The following is a 17,219-nucleotide window of genomic DNA, read 5'->3' on the forward strand; positions in this document are numbered from 1 at the left end:
AAAAACTAGACTTGTCTAGAAAAATCAAGGTTGACTTGCTAATGTAGAATTAAAATTTAACTAACAACTAGTTCCCTCCATGTTGTGGTGCTCAAACAGGTAAGGATTCATTTCAGTTATTTGTTCTACCAACACGACTTCCCTTTTAAACTGTTTGCCACAAAAATGTTGTGGACACTGAGCACTAAAAATATTGAGCTCTGTGATAGATTCCTCAGTAATTCCTGACATGAACATCACATCTAATCCATCTGACTCAAACAATATATAAGAAGAAAATATCTTTCAAATACATCCTCGCAAAAATCTACAATCCAAGAAATCCTAATGTAGGGGATTATTTAGAAATTTTAACATGGCATAGGTACAGACAACAAAATTAATTCCATGACTTGTCCAAAGCTTTTAAACCTTACTTAATCCTGTGTCATTTTTTTTCTTTTTTTATTATAAAAAAGCAATACAAGTGGTTGGTGGAGATTTACATTCCTTGAACTTATTCTTGATAATTAAATCTATTTCGGCAGTCACTTGTTTAGAATCAGTATGAAACTCCATTCAACCTATGATGTGATACAAAATTAAATGTCTCTAGATGAAATGGTTTAAAATAAAATGGTTTAGATCAAAATCATGTTAAAATACATGAAAGTTTGTCATTATAAATGAAGAAAATATGAAAAAGTTTAAAGGCAGACGAAAGACCCTTTTTTAACTTAAGGTTAGATAATTATAAATCCAGGGGGGAAAACAAACAGGTGCACATTCTTCTGTGAGCTTATAAAGGTAATATTACAACAAAAACAACCATAAAAAAGGAAACATGGGGTTCTTGACAGAATTTATGTTTTCATGGCTGACAGTGAGGAATCCCGCTCAGTTTCCTCCCAAGACATCAATCTGCCATCAAAACCATTTCACGAGTACTTCACAAACCACCACTATGACTAATCTAATCCATGCGCTGCTAGTTTTGATGCCAGTCAACCTTTGAAATGGAAAATAAGATTCCATGAACACGACAATCTTTGAGCAAGAGTCCAAAAGTTTGAGAGGCAGCCATCAGTTGTACAGTTCAGTGCCTCTGGTATGCAAAACATCCCTTCTTGCAACCTTCCTAGTATTTACCTAGGGAGTTCCAACACACCTGGCCCTTGGAGAGTGGGATACAGGCAAACACAGCCATGTAGTTGAAGAGTTGGAATGTAGACCTTTCAGTAACCTGTCACAGCTGAGCCTTGTAAAAACAAATCTTGTCGAGAATTGATGTTTTTCAATTTTGTTACCAAAATGAGCCTCATCCCATAAAAATGTTACTTGTGAATGCCTAGATAAGACCTGGGGGAGGTTTGAACAGATAACCTCAATGGTATTTATAACACATCGTGAAACTAGGTGAAATAAGACCATACAGTCACATTCCAAATAAAAAACTAACTGTGCTTTAGAAATTTGGCCTGTTGCTTTATTTAAACTAAGTACAAAAATCTTAAGAGGACCAGGAACTAAACACTATTATGAGATGACAGTCAATCAGGAGATAAATTTTTTTTTTTTTTTTGAAGTCTACATAAATATTTTGGAAGGTAGATGGTGTTATGGTAACAATGTCAAGTGTAACATAGAATACACAGAGAAATCACAAAGAACATGAAGTACATGGTTGATTCGTCGATATGGCTGACAAACATATCACGATATAAGCATCTCATATCAGTCGATATCGATAACTGTTGATTCATGTTTTTTTTTTTTTGTCTGTTTTAAATATCTGAAAAAAACCAAACTATTTTTGTTAACTGTGTGTTAACAGTGGATAAAACTTGCAAAACTGGTTTTGCAAGTGTAAGGCGGAAAAACCTTAAACTGCTTATGTGTAAGTTACTCCACAAGTTGTTGCTAGGTAGCCAAAGTTTGGGGAAACTTGAAACTGCTTATTGCCCAGCAGGTTGTTGCTAGGTAACCAACAGGTGAGTTGGTTAGTTAATGCCACCAATCGTTATTAGCTGGCAGTGAGAGGTTAACTACATCTCCCAGAATGCTGCGTGATTCTACTGAGTATTCTATAAGATATATTATCTATTGATACTAATCACGTGTCTATCACGATATATATATATAGTTATTGATTTGTTCTCCAGCCTTAGGTTGACAATGGTCACATCATTTTTACTTCCTTTGTTTGTTGTACATATTCTATTTAATTACTTTACTTCACTACTATTAGTTTAATTATTTTAAAACTAATACAAAACTGTCTTAAACATCCTTTAGAGGGAATAAAATAAAGTAAAAAAAAGAGAACAGTATATATATGGATGTACAGCCACTTTAGGCAAAAGATTAAAAAAAAAATCATATATACAGCTGTAACTAAAAGAAAATTAGGAAACAAAACAAACATTTGTTGAAACCTTCTCAACCAGCCTCAACTGTACTCTCTTAAAACACAAAGTAAAGGGTGGGGTGTTTGTGTCTCATGTGGTTCACAAGGCTTGGGTGGGCCTCTCAATAGGGTCTGATTTATAGCTAGATGGGTGGGTGTCATGCACGTCTCTGTCTCCCTGTCATTACTCCAAAGAGTAACGATCATGGCTATCAGAGCTGCAGGTTAGAGGATGTCCAGAGAGTTGAGTAAGGAGAAGGTGGGAGGGCATGGTGCAGATTTATGGCACCCTCTGAGCATCTTAGAAACTAAGATAGTATATCTGTGTGAGATGTGCCCTCAGCTCTGCAAAGCTGCCTTCCGTAACGCTCACGCATAATCACCGAGGCAACTTGGGCATGGATACCAAGCGCGTATGTGCTGATGAGGATGCTGTTGCTGAGTTAACATGAGAGAGATAAGTTGGCTGCCCCCTGGGAATGACAATGAAGGGAGACGGGAGAGGCTAGACGAGGCAGCATAAAGACAAGTGTTTGCTAAAGAGAGACTATTTAGCCAGCCACCAGACTGACTCTAAATGAGACATACCAAAAAGAAACTGGCTACGTTTCATGCACACTTTCCCCAGAGAACTCAGAAAACCTGCGTCCTGGGAAAGAGCCCAAGTCTGAATTACGCCCCATTTAAAACCACAAAGACGAGGGTAATCTGACACTGAGAAGAAGTCTTATCTGTTTTTCATCGTTATGGATGAAAAGCAGTGTCCGATGTGCTTTCTGCATCTCAGACTATGTAGTCTAAACTGTACACATAAAAAAGATAAGTGTGTATGTTAGTGCGTGCAAACTTATAGAGGACTTGTAAAATATTTTTGAGAGGTTCATGTTTCTGTCCTTTGTATCTTTAATGTCACTGGAATATTTAGTCCAACTTTTATGTAATTTTTAAATCTGGCCTCTTGTCTATTTCTCCAGGTTTGTAGGAGCTAGTTCATACATTTCCTTTGGATTTTGAATTACAAGAACAAATCGGACATTTTGGAAATATTTCAGGTAGCAAAAAACACAGTCCTAGTATGAAAAATAAAGGTAACTAGTAACTAATCTACCTAATATGAGCCTGTTAGACTCTCAGTGTTAATCTTCAGACAACTGAACTGCAATAATCAATTACCAAAGGTTCTTGTTCTGTTTCAGACAAAAGCAAATATAATATATTATACATTTCCCCAAAATTACTCCAAAATTGTGATATTTTACTTAAGTTTATTAAGTCATAAGAAATTTTTAACAACTGGTGCACTTAGCTTAAGACTGCCTAGTCAAACTCAAATTTGGGATTTGACTAAAAAGACAAACAGCAGCCCCACTGAAGTGAAGTCTCCCTTACTACTTTAAATCTAGTTTATTAAGCTAAACTGAAGGAAAAAAAATTAAAGCTGGTGTCAGGACATAGAACAGCAATGGGTAGAAAGAGCCAGACAGTTTTGACGATCTAATATCATACTGTTTACCTCTTGCATGATCAACTAAAATATGATGAACCCCTCAGATTCTGTCTCAGGTTTTAGTTCATTTTTTTCCTGACTTTTTAAGATATCATTTATGTAGAGCTCTGTAGGGCTGAGTTTCCTTCTTTTAATGACTGTCAAAGCTGTCAGAGCTCCCAAAAGCTGCCAAAGCAAAACTGTTATCATAAAATCTATTTTATTATGTAACTGATGTTATGAATATGTACATTTCGGAGAAGAAAAAAAGAACTTCTTTCTGCTTATTAACGTACATTTTTGTAACAGCAGCTATGATAAGATCAGAGCGCATTCGCTTTGTCTGTAAGCTACTTGATCAAACACATCTACTTTCACTGACAGCTTCGCCGTCAAGCCTTTCAGCATGAGTGATGGGTCTGTCAGATCCACCTGCCCATTTCTTTACAACCAGCTGATTGAGTGTCTCTGCCCCCTGAGTCAGACCTTTTTTTTTGTGCGTCTTTCCTTCTGCTGTCTTGACCAACTCCCGCCTCTTTGCGGTCCTGTCCGTGTCTTTTTGGCTGAGGTGTCATGTTATTTACAACCCAGAGAGCTCTGTGTGCTGAGGATCAACACAATATGGCTGCCCAGGCAAAGGAGCAACCTGCTGCTCACACACAGACACACACATATTTCCTCTGAGATACCAACTCAGAGTCACATGAGCATCCTGGGAGGCTGAGATGTTTACCTTCGCAACAAAAACTATATGTGAGCAATTAGCAGCCACAGAAAGAGGGACAAACAGAGAAGGGCGTTCAAAAGCCTGTGCTAGGAGCAAGTCAGTGGTCACAAAAAGTTAGAAAACACCAGAATAAGTGAAGGAAAAGACTCTGATGATGTCACGAAGAGTACAACTGAAGGCCAGGGGAAGTTCACACTGACAGAACATGACAGTATTCACTCAGGTGAACTTTACGGCTAGCTGGGTTTGACTGGGAACATGGCTCCAGGTGGAAACACTCAACATGACAATTCCAACGGTAGCTGATTTTTCCTGTGACCTTTGACATGAATATGCAGAAAAAATGAGGGAAGATTCAAGTGCCTTGCAAATGTATTCATATCCCTTAAGAATGTTTTAAACGCAAACTTCAGTGAACTTTTATTTGAGAATATGTTTATTTAAATTATAAAAACAGATCTGTAAAAGTGTAGTATGCATATGTTTCCGATAAGCAGATATGAATAAAAATCCATGCCATGTGTTTTACTTCTTAGAAAAGGCTGAAAACAAGCTATCACTTTCCTCAGTACTTTGTCTTGATCTATCAAATAAATTCACACCATAATCCGTTTGCCGTTGCAACATGACAAAACGGGAAAAATATTGAGATGTATGAATACTTTTGTAAATGCACCAGAAGTGTGGCACTCACACTCATACTTTAATTATCTTAATATTACTCCTCAAAAAAGCATGAAAGAAAACAGAAACACAAGAACAATGCCAAACACTACACCATAAATAAAAAAAAAATAAAAAAAACAGCTGGGATCATAAGTCTAATGCACTAGTTTGCTTACTTTTACAAATTTCAGTGCATACACCAGAGACGTTTTCAGGTGTGAATGTCTGAAGATCTGAAAACCTAACTGCGGTGAAATGCCTTCACTAAATCCCCTCCTTCCTCGCAGTAATTATAGACTCCCTGGTGACAAACTACAGGTCTGTCGTGTTTGTTTTCGCCTTCTTGGATAAAACAGGTGAAGAAAGGCCTGTTTGTGCTGGGCTGAATGCCAGCCTTTTACTGGTTCGGCTAGCTACCCAATTTTTATCTTGATGCAACAAAAACTCTGAGGGAAATGTCCCCAAAAGAATTGTCCCAATTTTAAAAGAATTGCAGACCTGATATAATTTCCTAATCTTTGTATCCCTGAGTATTTGTAACCCTGCAAAGTACAACACCCCACACATGAATAAGTGCTCTTCTTTTTTCAATTCTAGAAGGCCAAAGTTTACAATTGTATACTAGGCTAGGATGATTTATTTAGAGAAGTGCCAAAGATTTGATGTATTGGAAATTGGGTTGACTTTGGGTTGAAAGAGGAGGCAGGGTGTGAGGGATGAGAATGTGATGCAAGGAGGACTGGATCAATCTTTTATTACTGCAGTGTGCTTTCATCCCTAATGGATCCGGCATGAGCAGAGCACAGCGCTGCTTTCCGTCACATTGCACAGGCAGGGGAAGGACGCGGGGAAAGTAGGAGAGCAAGAAGGTAAAGACGGCAAAGGAGAAAAGCCGTGCAAGGCACCTTCCAAAAAATTATCGCAAACTTCTTCTTCTGCGGTCTGGCTGTACTGTCCTCGATTACACTCGCACCAGAGACTGTCTGCAGGAGGAGGGAAACACGGCTGATAAGAACGGCAAAAATTAAGCCACTTCTCAGCTTGAAGAGTAATTCAGACAGTTTCCATCAAGACTCCCAAAAGATAACTTGCTGAGCTCAGGCAGACCTGCTGTCTCTGCCATCCGAGCTGAGTGACAGACAAAACCGCTGACAGAGATAGAGACTGCTTTAGACAAGGAGGGAGTCCATCTGTGTATTCAAGCATTAAAGGAGCATTAAAAATAACACGGCAAAGAACAAGGTATGAGCTCTCTCATAGGACATTCTGCTCTCTCCATGCTAAACAGCCTCATTCATGCGATGGGAAATAACAAGTATCAAACCAGTGAGGGGGACATAAACGGAGGGAAGCAGAAAGAAGAGACATGCAAACTAAACAAGACTTGAGGGGGAAGGGGGGGAATTTAAAAGTTTTATGATGTATTCCAGCCGCTGACAACTTCACAGCTATCACCCTGCTGGTTTACCGCTTTAGGTGAAGTGTTCGTGGTGATGCTAAAAAAGGAGAGGCTGATGCATAATAATGTTTCTGCTTTTTTAAAGAAGCAGGAACACATAATGAGGATATTGTTGCCTAATAAAATGAAATTGTGTGATACTCTGTGGCAGTCTAGATAATTTTAATGATCAATGGTCAGGAATAGTACATTTGGACAAGTGACTAAAAAAACAAACAGTGCTCCGAAAAAGCTACCTGGTAATGGAATCCAGTTGGTTTCACCTTGATCAGTCCTGAATTAAAAAAAGAAGAAAAACTAAAACCAACTCCAAAACTAAAGTCAAAGGAGATTATCTCTACAGGCTATTCCGGCTATGACAGGAAGAAAGAAGACTTACAGTAGATAACAGGAAGGCTGAACACATGACAGAAAAGTTGCTGATAAATCTTTTTGAGCTGTCAGCCTCTCTCTTGAAACATGCTGGATGCGGAAATGTTGGAAAACTTTTTTAAATATCTTATGCTAACTGATGTAATTACACTAATAACTAATAAAAGCTGCTAATGAAAGCTTAACGTGTCAACTCTACTATAATGTGGCTTTTCCTTTTAAAATATTTGTAAAACTTGCCTTACAGTGACTTACCCAAGGGGAGTAACATCACTTTGACTCCTAATATACATTAATATTTAATAAATTAGAATATGTGTTTTGATGAGACTCATTTGTTAGATTAACCGTTATTTATTTATTTATTTATTTTTAAAAAAAAGCTTTAAGAAGGTTTTAAACTTGTCATTAAGCCCAAATTTCTGTGCAAAAATGTTTTTGGTGCTCTAATATAGTACTCTAATCTTAAATCTCTGTTTGTAATTAATCTATATAATGTGAATAACTTAATGACCTTAGTTAACAAAATGAAAGAAACATTTCAATATTACAGTTTATTCAATATGTCTTACTAACTTCTCACAGCAGGAAAACAAATGAGTAAAATAAAACTAAACTGCAGTAACACTTTAGTTATTTCATGTGTTAGTTATTTCAATTCTTACTAGCATTAATAATCTTGGCATCTCTTTGAAAACAAGCTAATTGCATGAACCACACTGTGATAGCATGAGGTACATTTATTAAGTTCCTACTGTTAGTCAGGAAAAAAAAAATCACCCCCTTGTGGGAGTGGTAGCACTCGCTGGGGTTTCAATCGATGGCCTTGATTGGATAACAAGTGCAGCCTGCTAATGAGCTCCACTGACTGACACAAAGCATGCTAGGAATTTATAAACAAGATCTTAAGCCATGCATAAAGACAAGCCAATGTTTAAACAGGCTGTATTGGAGTGAATTGGTGCATTGGATTAGCATGTTGTTGGCATTTAGGATGTGTTGCCTAAAACAGCACGAACCTGCCAGTGCACTCTCTCCATCTCTTCAATAAATTAATCTTTAAGCCTTTATCTCTTTTCGTGTACTGTAGTTCTAGTTTAGTTTTTGTTAGCAGAAAATAGACTTACGAACGGTCCATGTACACAGAGTAAATTCAAAAATGAGCAAAATTAATAATAAAACAAAATTATAAACAGTGAAGATTTAACCCAAACAGGTTTGAGTTCTTTTGTTGCACACAAGAGTACTTGGGTGGCGGGTCTAGCTTCAACAGGTGCGTACATGCAAAGACACGGTTCAACTCTGCGAACATACAACACAAACACAATTCTGTCTCTCTGCTCATCACGAAAATACTAAGTTAAATTTGTGAATCTTAATAACACCTCTGCATTTTTATATGCTGAGTTCAGCGAAAGTTCTTGAGATAAAGATTCAAACAGCTCAAACCAAGAAATGGTCAAACAATCTCTCGAGAAACCCTTATTCTCACCTTCTTGTTCTTGCTTCTTGGTGTTTTAAACTTCCAGTCTTCTTTTATTTTCTCCTTCCTTACAGCTCCTTCGGGGAAATCCTAACCTTCTCACCAGGCAGTGGTGCCGGCTGTTCAGCTGGTGTGCGAGGAAGCCTGCGAGTGAGTCTGCGAGGAAGCATGTAAGTCCAGCTGAGGTCAGTTAGATGTGAATTTAAAGAGTGTCACCACTTCTCCGCTCTGTCCTCGTTGCCTTTTTATTGCTGGCTGCCTCAGGAATGCACTTCTGCTGGATGTCCTCACCACAGGCGAGATCTGAGTGTGTGCTACAGTTCTCTCTATGTCTGCACTGCTCCTCCTCCCTCTGTCTCTCTCACCCACACAGAAACACACCCTCCCCGTCACTCTTCTCTTTCTCTCCACCCTCTTTCTATGGGCTCTGACAGATCAGATACTTCCACTTCTTCTAGGTATCTGAAAGGACAGTTTCTTCCTCACCAAAACCAATTACCATACCTATCCTTTTTCTTTTTTTTTTATTCAACATTTTCTATTCAGATGGAGATGTGCTCATAGAAAAATCCCCGCAGAAACTGGAAACTCCTTGCATATATTTACATATCTGCCTCTAATGTTTGTACGGTCAATAACCTGAGGGATCTGGCATCGAAGGTCTGCCCTCCAGTTACACAATCAGCTGATAATACAAATGAGTCTGTCAGGTGATTCTCTCTTCCTTTTCCTGGAATGAGGTCATAGTACGACAGACCAGGTGGAACAGGAGAGAGAGTGTGCAACTATTAACATTTGAGCTGGACAACGCCCTGAGAACAAAAAGGACTGTTAAGCTGCCGCACTTAAATCTGACCACTCAAGTGCAGGGAGCAGAACATTAAAATATTGCTAATGCAAAAAAAAAAAAAAAAAAACAAGCAGAAAGTGTTCAACAATAAATTCAAAGAAATTCCTGAACTGTGACCCAGTGATGGCTGCCCCATCACATACACAAGCACACATGCAGAGCTGAGAAATGCATGACCAATGTTCCAGACAGATTGTGCAGGAAGCCCAGTATGGAGAGAGAGACCCTACTATTTATTAACAACTCTCATTTTCCAAGGCAAATTCAATGTAATTCAGTTTACTTTATAAGAGATTTTTACAAACCCCAACAAAGTTTCTTCCAATCTTATAATCAAAGGTGCACTCTTAGTCGCGTTAGTTAAATTACTCCAAAACTTGTAACTAAAACTATTTAACACGGGAACTGGCAAAAGAGTGAGAACCTTCAAATAAAATCTTCAAAAACTTTGACCTACAAATTGAGCAGATTTTAGCCAACACCAACTATTGTTGTTGAAACAAACTGTAAGAGACAAGTTTAATAGCTATTACATGCTTTATTAAACAGTTCCAGCTCAACAAATAGAGATTTTTCAAAAGCAACTCTGATGAATAAATTATTTCAGTATAGTTAATAAATAATAAGCAGTTACATAACAAGTAAAGCGATGTATGTATTCTACCTTAACAAAAGCTTGTGATAAAGAAATAACACTTTGTTCATGCTAGTCATTTTGTTCCTTCCTAATTTTGCACTTTTGGAGCTTTGGTCTTTTCATATCCAGCTTTTACATATAGGTAAAGAGCTGTCAATCTATAAGATGTTTTTTTTAACAATCATGCATCAATTGACTGCCTTGGGATGTTTTGGACAAGCTTTGAAACCCATAATTTAAAGGACAAGTCTATAACCTACTTATCATCTAACTTGATGCATGAATATATTTAAATCATGGTGGCATTAATGTTTTGGATAACTCTTAGGGATGTGGTTTTGTACATGATAAACAAAAAGTTAGCTTCTTTATGGAGAAAAGCGTGATGACATCTACCCTTTAAGGCAAGAGCTTGGCGTCTGCTGTATTTAGTGTCTTAAATATTATGAAGTCTTCATTTCTGTTCTGTCAAAGGGAACTCTATTTTCTTCTCCAGAAATGTCTCTCTTTGTAAAATTACACATAACTATAGGACTGAGTTTATTTTTGCATCAATAAAGATGTGACTCATGACCAAAAAAAAAAAAGCTAATGGAGAATCTTCTACGAGATCTGGATTGAGACAAATGAATTTGCTCTGAGAGATCCTCTTAGGTTAGCATCAATCTGGTTCTTTTATTTATTTACTCTGTTTCCATGGTGAAGTCAAACAAATAAGAGAAGACAAAATTAACAGACTGTCAAATATTAACATATGATTAACAAGTACTTGGAAAATTTATACCAAAGAAATCCCACTGTTATTTTCGAACTATACTGGAAAACTATGCACTGTGTTTCCGGATTCACAATACAATAATTAAGCACCAGAGGGCCATTAAGACTAATTAGTCATTCTCCCTTTTCTTCACCTCTATCAGATGTCAGATTTTATTTTCAGCAAACTAATGAGCCCAAGCAGTCACAGCACCTGATAACCAGCGTGCACATTGCACAAAGCAGAAGTTTTCCAAAAATAGATGGCTGGCATTAATTGCATTAATTAGACGAGCTAAATCATCCAAACAAAAGTCCACACCAAAGACTGCAGCAGCTTTTAGCAAGGCTGAGTCAGAGGCCCATTGAGAGTCAGTTCACAGTTATGTGAATTGCTTCCCTGTTTGTCTATAAAGCAAAGCTTTTGGCACGTATAAGAGCTGTGTTATGACAAATCCATTAAACAACTCTCTCAAATCATATGGGAAAGAAGAATTTCTTCAGGCAGGGTGTAAGTACCAAAGGCCATTGTGAGAAAACTCTAAGGTGCCAAGCAGAAGTGACATTTTAACAGCAGGTCTTGGGGAAGTTACTACATTTTACGGGCCCTGACAGGCTTATATGATTGTTCTACATCACATTCAATTCATTTAAAGTTGAGGGAGGGGTATTATGATCCAGTGGATTATCAGGCCAAAGCCTCCCAGATTTTGCTGACACCTTCCAGGCATTCCTCAGGGCACCTCCCACTGCCGTGCCCCCCACTCACCAATCCCTCCCTTGTAAAACTCCACATATCTTCTCACTTTTCTGTGGGACTGAAACACAAACCCTTTTCTTCCCCTCCTCCAACTCTCCCTCTGCATTCAGGATAGAAGCTAAAGAGAACAATGAAAACAAACTTAAGCCTAAACTTCTTCATAATTTATTCAATTTCACAAAAACGAAATCTACAATTTGTTTTTACCAAAGCAGCTTAAAGTTCTGTTTTAATTCGAATGCAAAGTAAATATGTCAGAAGTGCCTAAATGTCGTGAGCCATAGATGGCTCTGAGACAGAGAAATAGTTTCCTTGAGAATGGGAGTGCTGAGTGGAACAAAGATGACTCAATTTCTAATTGTTGAAGGTCTTTACTAAGAACAATCTTCAGCAGGTGGCTAACAGGGACCAAAAGGCTAGAACAAGGACAGTGAACAAAATATACATTTGAAACAGCAGCACTATTCAGAAAAGCATTTCAAAATCGTAAACCTTTGTTGACACTGGTTTTCAAGCGGCAAAAGGTCGTGCCAAACAAGCCTAAATAAAGCACTGATGCGTCATTATGGTCAGACCAGGGCTGTTGCTTCAGAAGTTTAGCTGTGTAGTGTATCATGATGATGACAGGATGGTGTTTACCAGCTAAGGCAATTGCCGTGTTAGGATGTAATTATAGCAAAACATAAATTAAGACGTGACTGAGTTCTGTTTTCCTCTCAGAAACCTGGCTCAAGAGAAAATTCATGGTTTGACAGCAAACCACCATTATTTTAGTGGAAATGGTGGAGTGACTATGCATAGTTCTAAGAAATTCTGGATATTTCTTGAACTTTTTTTTACATTTTGAACAATAGAAAACATGTCTGACGTCACTCTTTCCATTTCTTTATCTAAACCCATGCTCTTTCCATCCACCTTGTGGATGTTAAAGCCACTTTCTGTGAGAATTCACCGTCTCTTGAGATAACGCGGCAACATTAGTGTCGCACTGTGCTGTTGCTATCTGTAAATGGAAATAGAATAAAAAGAGCTTAAGCAGAAAACTGGGACTGTGAGAGAGACCTAAACCTTTCGGTCAATGAAGAGATGCTGATGACAGGTCAAAGAGTCTTGTTCACTTCTTCATCTCCTCTTTTTTTGAGAAAGAGGTGCCATTTCTCCAAGAACAAAAGGAATCGGAGTCATTTAGACTGCCCTGAGCGTCTTGGGACATGTCCCGTGTCTAAGCACAGTCTTTCTTAGAACAAGGAGGAGGATGAATATAAAATTGTTGTCTGAACAAACTAGTGTATGTCCACTGATAGACAAATGAAACAAATGACTTAGGACCTGCCAGATGGGTAAGAACCAGTAATTAAATGACAATCTCAAGAACAAAAGCTAGAGAAGTGGGGCTCTGTATGGAAAGAAAATCCTGCTTTATTAAGAGAAGAGCAATCATGTGGGTGGGGGTCAAAGGTGAGAGGTGAAAAAAAGATCTATACAAGCCCACCCCAGACACAAAGTCACTGACACCCTGCCAAACCAAAATTAACCAGTTCTGCTTTGTTGCTCAACATATTTCCGTAGACACTTCCAAGTATCCTCCATGTTTACTGTTGTCCTTCCGCTTTCTAATGCAGTTTGGTACTGAATGTCTATGGGACAAAACAATCCATCCAATGTAAACACCTGCAGGAACAACAACCTTTAAAAGCTTTCACTGCAGCAGGCCTGTCATCTCTTTCCTTCAGTGGCTTTACTGGATCAAAGCAAAGCTGTCTTTTGTACTTACAATCATGCACTCTAAGCGCACACACAAAAACAGAAAAAAAATGAGTGCTTGCACACACAAACGCATGGTGATGCTGGCATATAATAGAGATGGATCTCTTTAATCATGGCATTCTAATAACAGGCATTTTAGTTGAAAGTGCTGGATGAATGCATAACCGATTTGCCAAAGTTTCAAGTGAAGACACTAGAAGATGGGTTGAATTTTAACTAGGCCGGTGAGACTGCCATTACCGTCTCTATTCAGGTTCAAGTGTGCTTGAGTGTGCGCTTGAGGGGGTATGCGCATGAGACCGAATTAATGACGTGTGTATTTGTCGACGGATATGCGGGATTATTAATCAGCGCTTAGACAAAGGCCATATGTGTGCAAGTCAGTGCATCTCTCCCACATGTCTCTTGCATATTTTGCTCCATGCTGGTATATAACACAACCAGCAAGAATGTTAGGATTGTCGGGTCAGCAGCACTGACATCATGGCAGTCAGTCAGAGGCAAGGCCCCAGCGCCAGTTTCCACCTGGTTGCATCAGTAATACAATACTAAGCTGTAGATCAATGACACAAGCTCCAACCCAACTTCCTGCTCACCCTGACTCTAAACATTTAACATAAACTTTACGCAAACTGAAAATTCATATAATTAAATCATATGCTTTGTTCTCACCAAACCCTACATCTTAACTGAAACTATCATAAAATATAAAAACAAAGCTGCACTTCATTTTAAATAATTTCTTGTACAATTATTATATAAAGTAGGGAAGGTTCAAAAAATAACAATGTTTTAAAGCAGAACTTCACTAAAATGCAAAGCCTTAAAATGTGCACAAAACATACAACAACCTTTCTGTATGGTAAATATCCAAGCCACCCAGTGGTAAAGTAGGTTGTAAGGGTAAACAGTATGGCCAATATATCGACAAACAACGATAGCTGACAAGATCTGAGTTTTAGTCATTTACTGACTACCCTGGATGAGCAAGATTCTGATATGAATTCTAAAAAATATTAATCAATTCAGATTAGCTTGAAGAATACAATGCCAACAGAGGAAGAGAATACCACTTCAGGACGGTAACTGTGCCAGAAAATCCTCTTAAAGCAACACAGTTCCAAAACAGAAGTCTCATTGTGTCCATGTCTTGATGAGTGGAGCAGGGATCATGGCCAGCTGTTGAATCTTTCATAAATAAATAAATACACTGTTCAGATCTCATTTAGGACAAAATTACTTCAGCCAATTTCATTTCTGAATGTCTTAGTGTAAATCCAGAAATAATGTCCGACCAATGATTGGTCGGACATTATTTACCAAGTGCTGAAAACTAACCAAAGCTAACCAAACTCATTTGCTGGAAACTTTATGTTTGCAACAGACTAAAGGTTTAATGAAAGGCATCAACATATCTGTAAAAAAAAAATTCAAGTAAATCAATTGTAGAGTCAAATTTATTACACTTAGTCATGAAATTATGGAAATATGTGTCAATAAATGTGAGGGACTGGCTGTTGCTCTTTCCAGCATCTGAATTCAACTTGTCACAGGTAACTTGTTTAAAAATAAAATTGATTTCTTCTAGACAAGAAACTTAGTTAATGACCTAAAATGATAAAACCATGACAAGATGTTGACTAAGATTTATTTTGTTCCATTTGAACAGAGAGGGCAAATGTAACAAAACATCTATTTATTGTCTGCATCCACTTTTTCGTTGTTAGTTTGGCTGGGGAGCTGTTTCCTATCTCCAGAAATCACTGGGCGAGAGGCAAGTATACACCCTGGACCAGTCGCCGGTACAACAGAGGACATCTCAGAGACTCAAAGGAAAAACAACCATGCACAAGCCTGTTCACTCCCAAGAGCAATTTAGAAACCATTTCAGTTAGCACGCATGTTTTCAGACTGTGGGAGAAAGCCAGAGCACACATAGAAACCTACGAGTGCATTGAGAGAAAAAAGTCTCGGTCAGAACTTGAACCCAGGAACTTCTTGCTGCAAGGCAACAGTCCTAACACCATGCATCCTCTCAGAGTTTCAAGTTGGAAAGATTACTTGTAAGCCAGTTTGAGGACGGAATTCCAAATTGGAAATTTGCAGCTCAACCCCAGGTCAAATTCAACATGGATGCTGCACATAACAAACACTGAACGTTGCAAAGGTTCACTATTTATTTGCACCTCTGCCCACATGTTCTTACAGTCCTAATCTGTAAAAACGATTCCTAACTCTGTAAATGAAAACTGTATGTTGTTTTTGGCTTTCATTGCTATCCTGATCATAATAGCAAATCCTTTTAGGGCTAGTCTCCAGCCCTAAGGCCTATCATAAAAATATATATTAGCTTGGATCTGCTCACTGTAGCTCATTGTGTTGTGCACACATTAAATCCCATTTCACAATTTCCCCAGTATGATAGCCCTATCTGTATTTAGCACTCATGCAAGGAAATTTACATTTCTCAATCTTTCTATATTCAAGGGGAATAGTGAAGAATCCTGATTTTTTATTTTTTTTGTCTACATATTTTAAAAGAAAGGGTGAGGGTATTTTCTACAAAAGAAGGGCTTTGACTTTGCCTGTAATAACTCCTTTGACATAATTTGATATTTCAAATCTGAAATCACTACTGGCTACCCTTAACCAGCACATGAATATTAAAATCAGCATTGTATTGCAGTATGCCAACAGCTGCAACAGGTACAAATGGAAAGTTTTATGTAATGTGCAATTTTTTATTTTTATTTTTTTGATGTTTGACAACTTCCCATTTACAAAATACATTGAAAGGTGTGCCCTATAAAAATGTTTTGTTTGCAACAACACTGTAATGTGTAATTTTCTGTATTCTAATCTATTACATTTGGTGGATTCGCTTTAAATAAAAAAGAATATCAACGACAGCAAGGATGTTTAAGCTTCTTGAAATGGTGTCTTTGACATTTTGTCTACTCTCTGTCACTTTGAAAGCATGCCACTAGGTATCTAGTCTCTACTAATTAAACCACCGTGGAAGAATAATGAGACAAAGAAAACTCTGAAAACGCATTAAAAGACAATTTGACTATCTTCTAAATTTAATTATAGTTCTATTAAAAATAAATAATATATTACTTTATTAGTATATGCCTGTTCTAAATAAACCGTTTAATATTAAATTAGCGGTTTTTTTGTTGTTTTTTTTATCTAGAGAGGCTTATGGGAAATAACAAAGCAGGAATATTTCAGAACAACAAAACAACAATAACACACAAAACTGACTCCACAACAATAATAATGTATCAATACTTTCTAAATTATCTTCTCATGTGTCAAACTATAGAATATCTCCATAAGTTCTGCTACGAGACAACAATCTACGTTTTCATAAAACAAGTTCCGGTTTATTAAATGATGTGGTATCAATGACTACAGAAGGAAAAACGGTTTGAAAGGTATAAAAGGTTGAAATTGCTGTTCTGTTTAAAAACATTAACTCTAATTTGTTGTAGTTTTGACAATGAAAATAACTTCAACCACATGTTCAGCAAGAGAAGTAAAAAAAAAAAAAAAAAAAAAGTTAAAAATTAACTGCAACAAAACACATTTGTTTAACTTACCTCCTGCAGTCTAATAGTCTTTATAAGCGCCTGTCCGATGAGAATACGGGAAGAGCAAGAGGAGGAAGAGGGAGCCAGGCAACTCTGTGACTGTCTGTGTTGTTCTCACATGCTACCTGATCCACCACCACAGGCTGCAGTGTCAGGGCGACTGGCTCAGAGCAATGCAGAGGGGAGGGGGGCAGCTGTAGAGAAAAGCAAAGCGGTGCCGCCATTCCCTCCCGTCACCCTGGAAACCAACGCTCTTTCAAAGAAAACCGGCCAA

At 37.8% G+C, this 17,219-nt stretch overlaps 1 protein-coding gene across 4 annotated transcripts in view; it reads right to left on the reverse strand.

Moving 5' to 3' along the window:
- Window positions 1-17,177, reverse strand: part of rassf7a (Ras association domain family member 7a) — a 34,562-nt gene extending 17,385 nt beyond the window's left edge. The window contains exons 1-2 of one of the 4 annotated variants that reach the window (XM_044123532.1): window positions 16,955-17,177; window positions 8,589-8,735 (exon numbers count right to left, since the gene is read on the reverse strand). The gene's annotated coding sequence lies outside the window, so the exon portion shown is untranslated. Of the gene's footprint in view, window positions 1-6,960; window positions 6,980-8,588; window positions 8,913-16,954 lie in introns of those variants that run through there. The other 3 variants (XM_044123531.1, XM_044123530.1, XM_044123533.1) reach the window with 3 other exon arrangements.
- Window positions 17,178-17,219: the final 42 nt, after the last annotated feature.

The sequence above is a fragment of the Gambusia affinis genome, linkage group LG08, assembly GCF_019740435.1.
Source record: "Gambusia affinis linkage group LG08, SWU_Gaff_1.0, whole genome shotgun sequence".
Lineage (NCBI taxonomy): Eukaryota > Metazoa > Chordata > Actinopteri > Cyprinodontiformes > Poeciliidae > Gambusia > Gambusia affinis.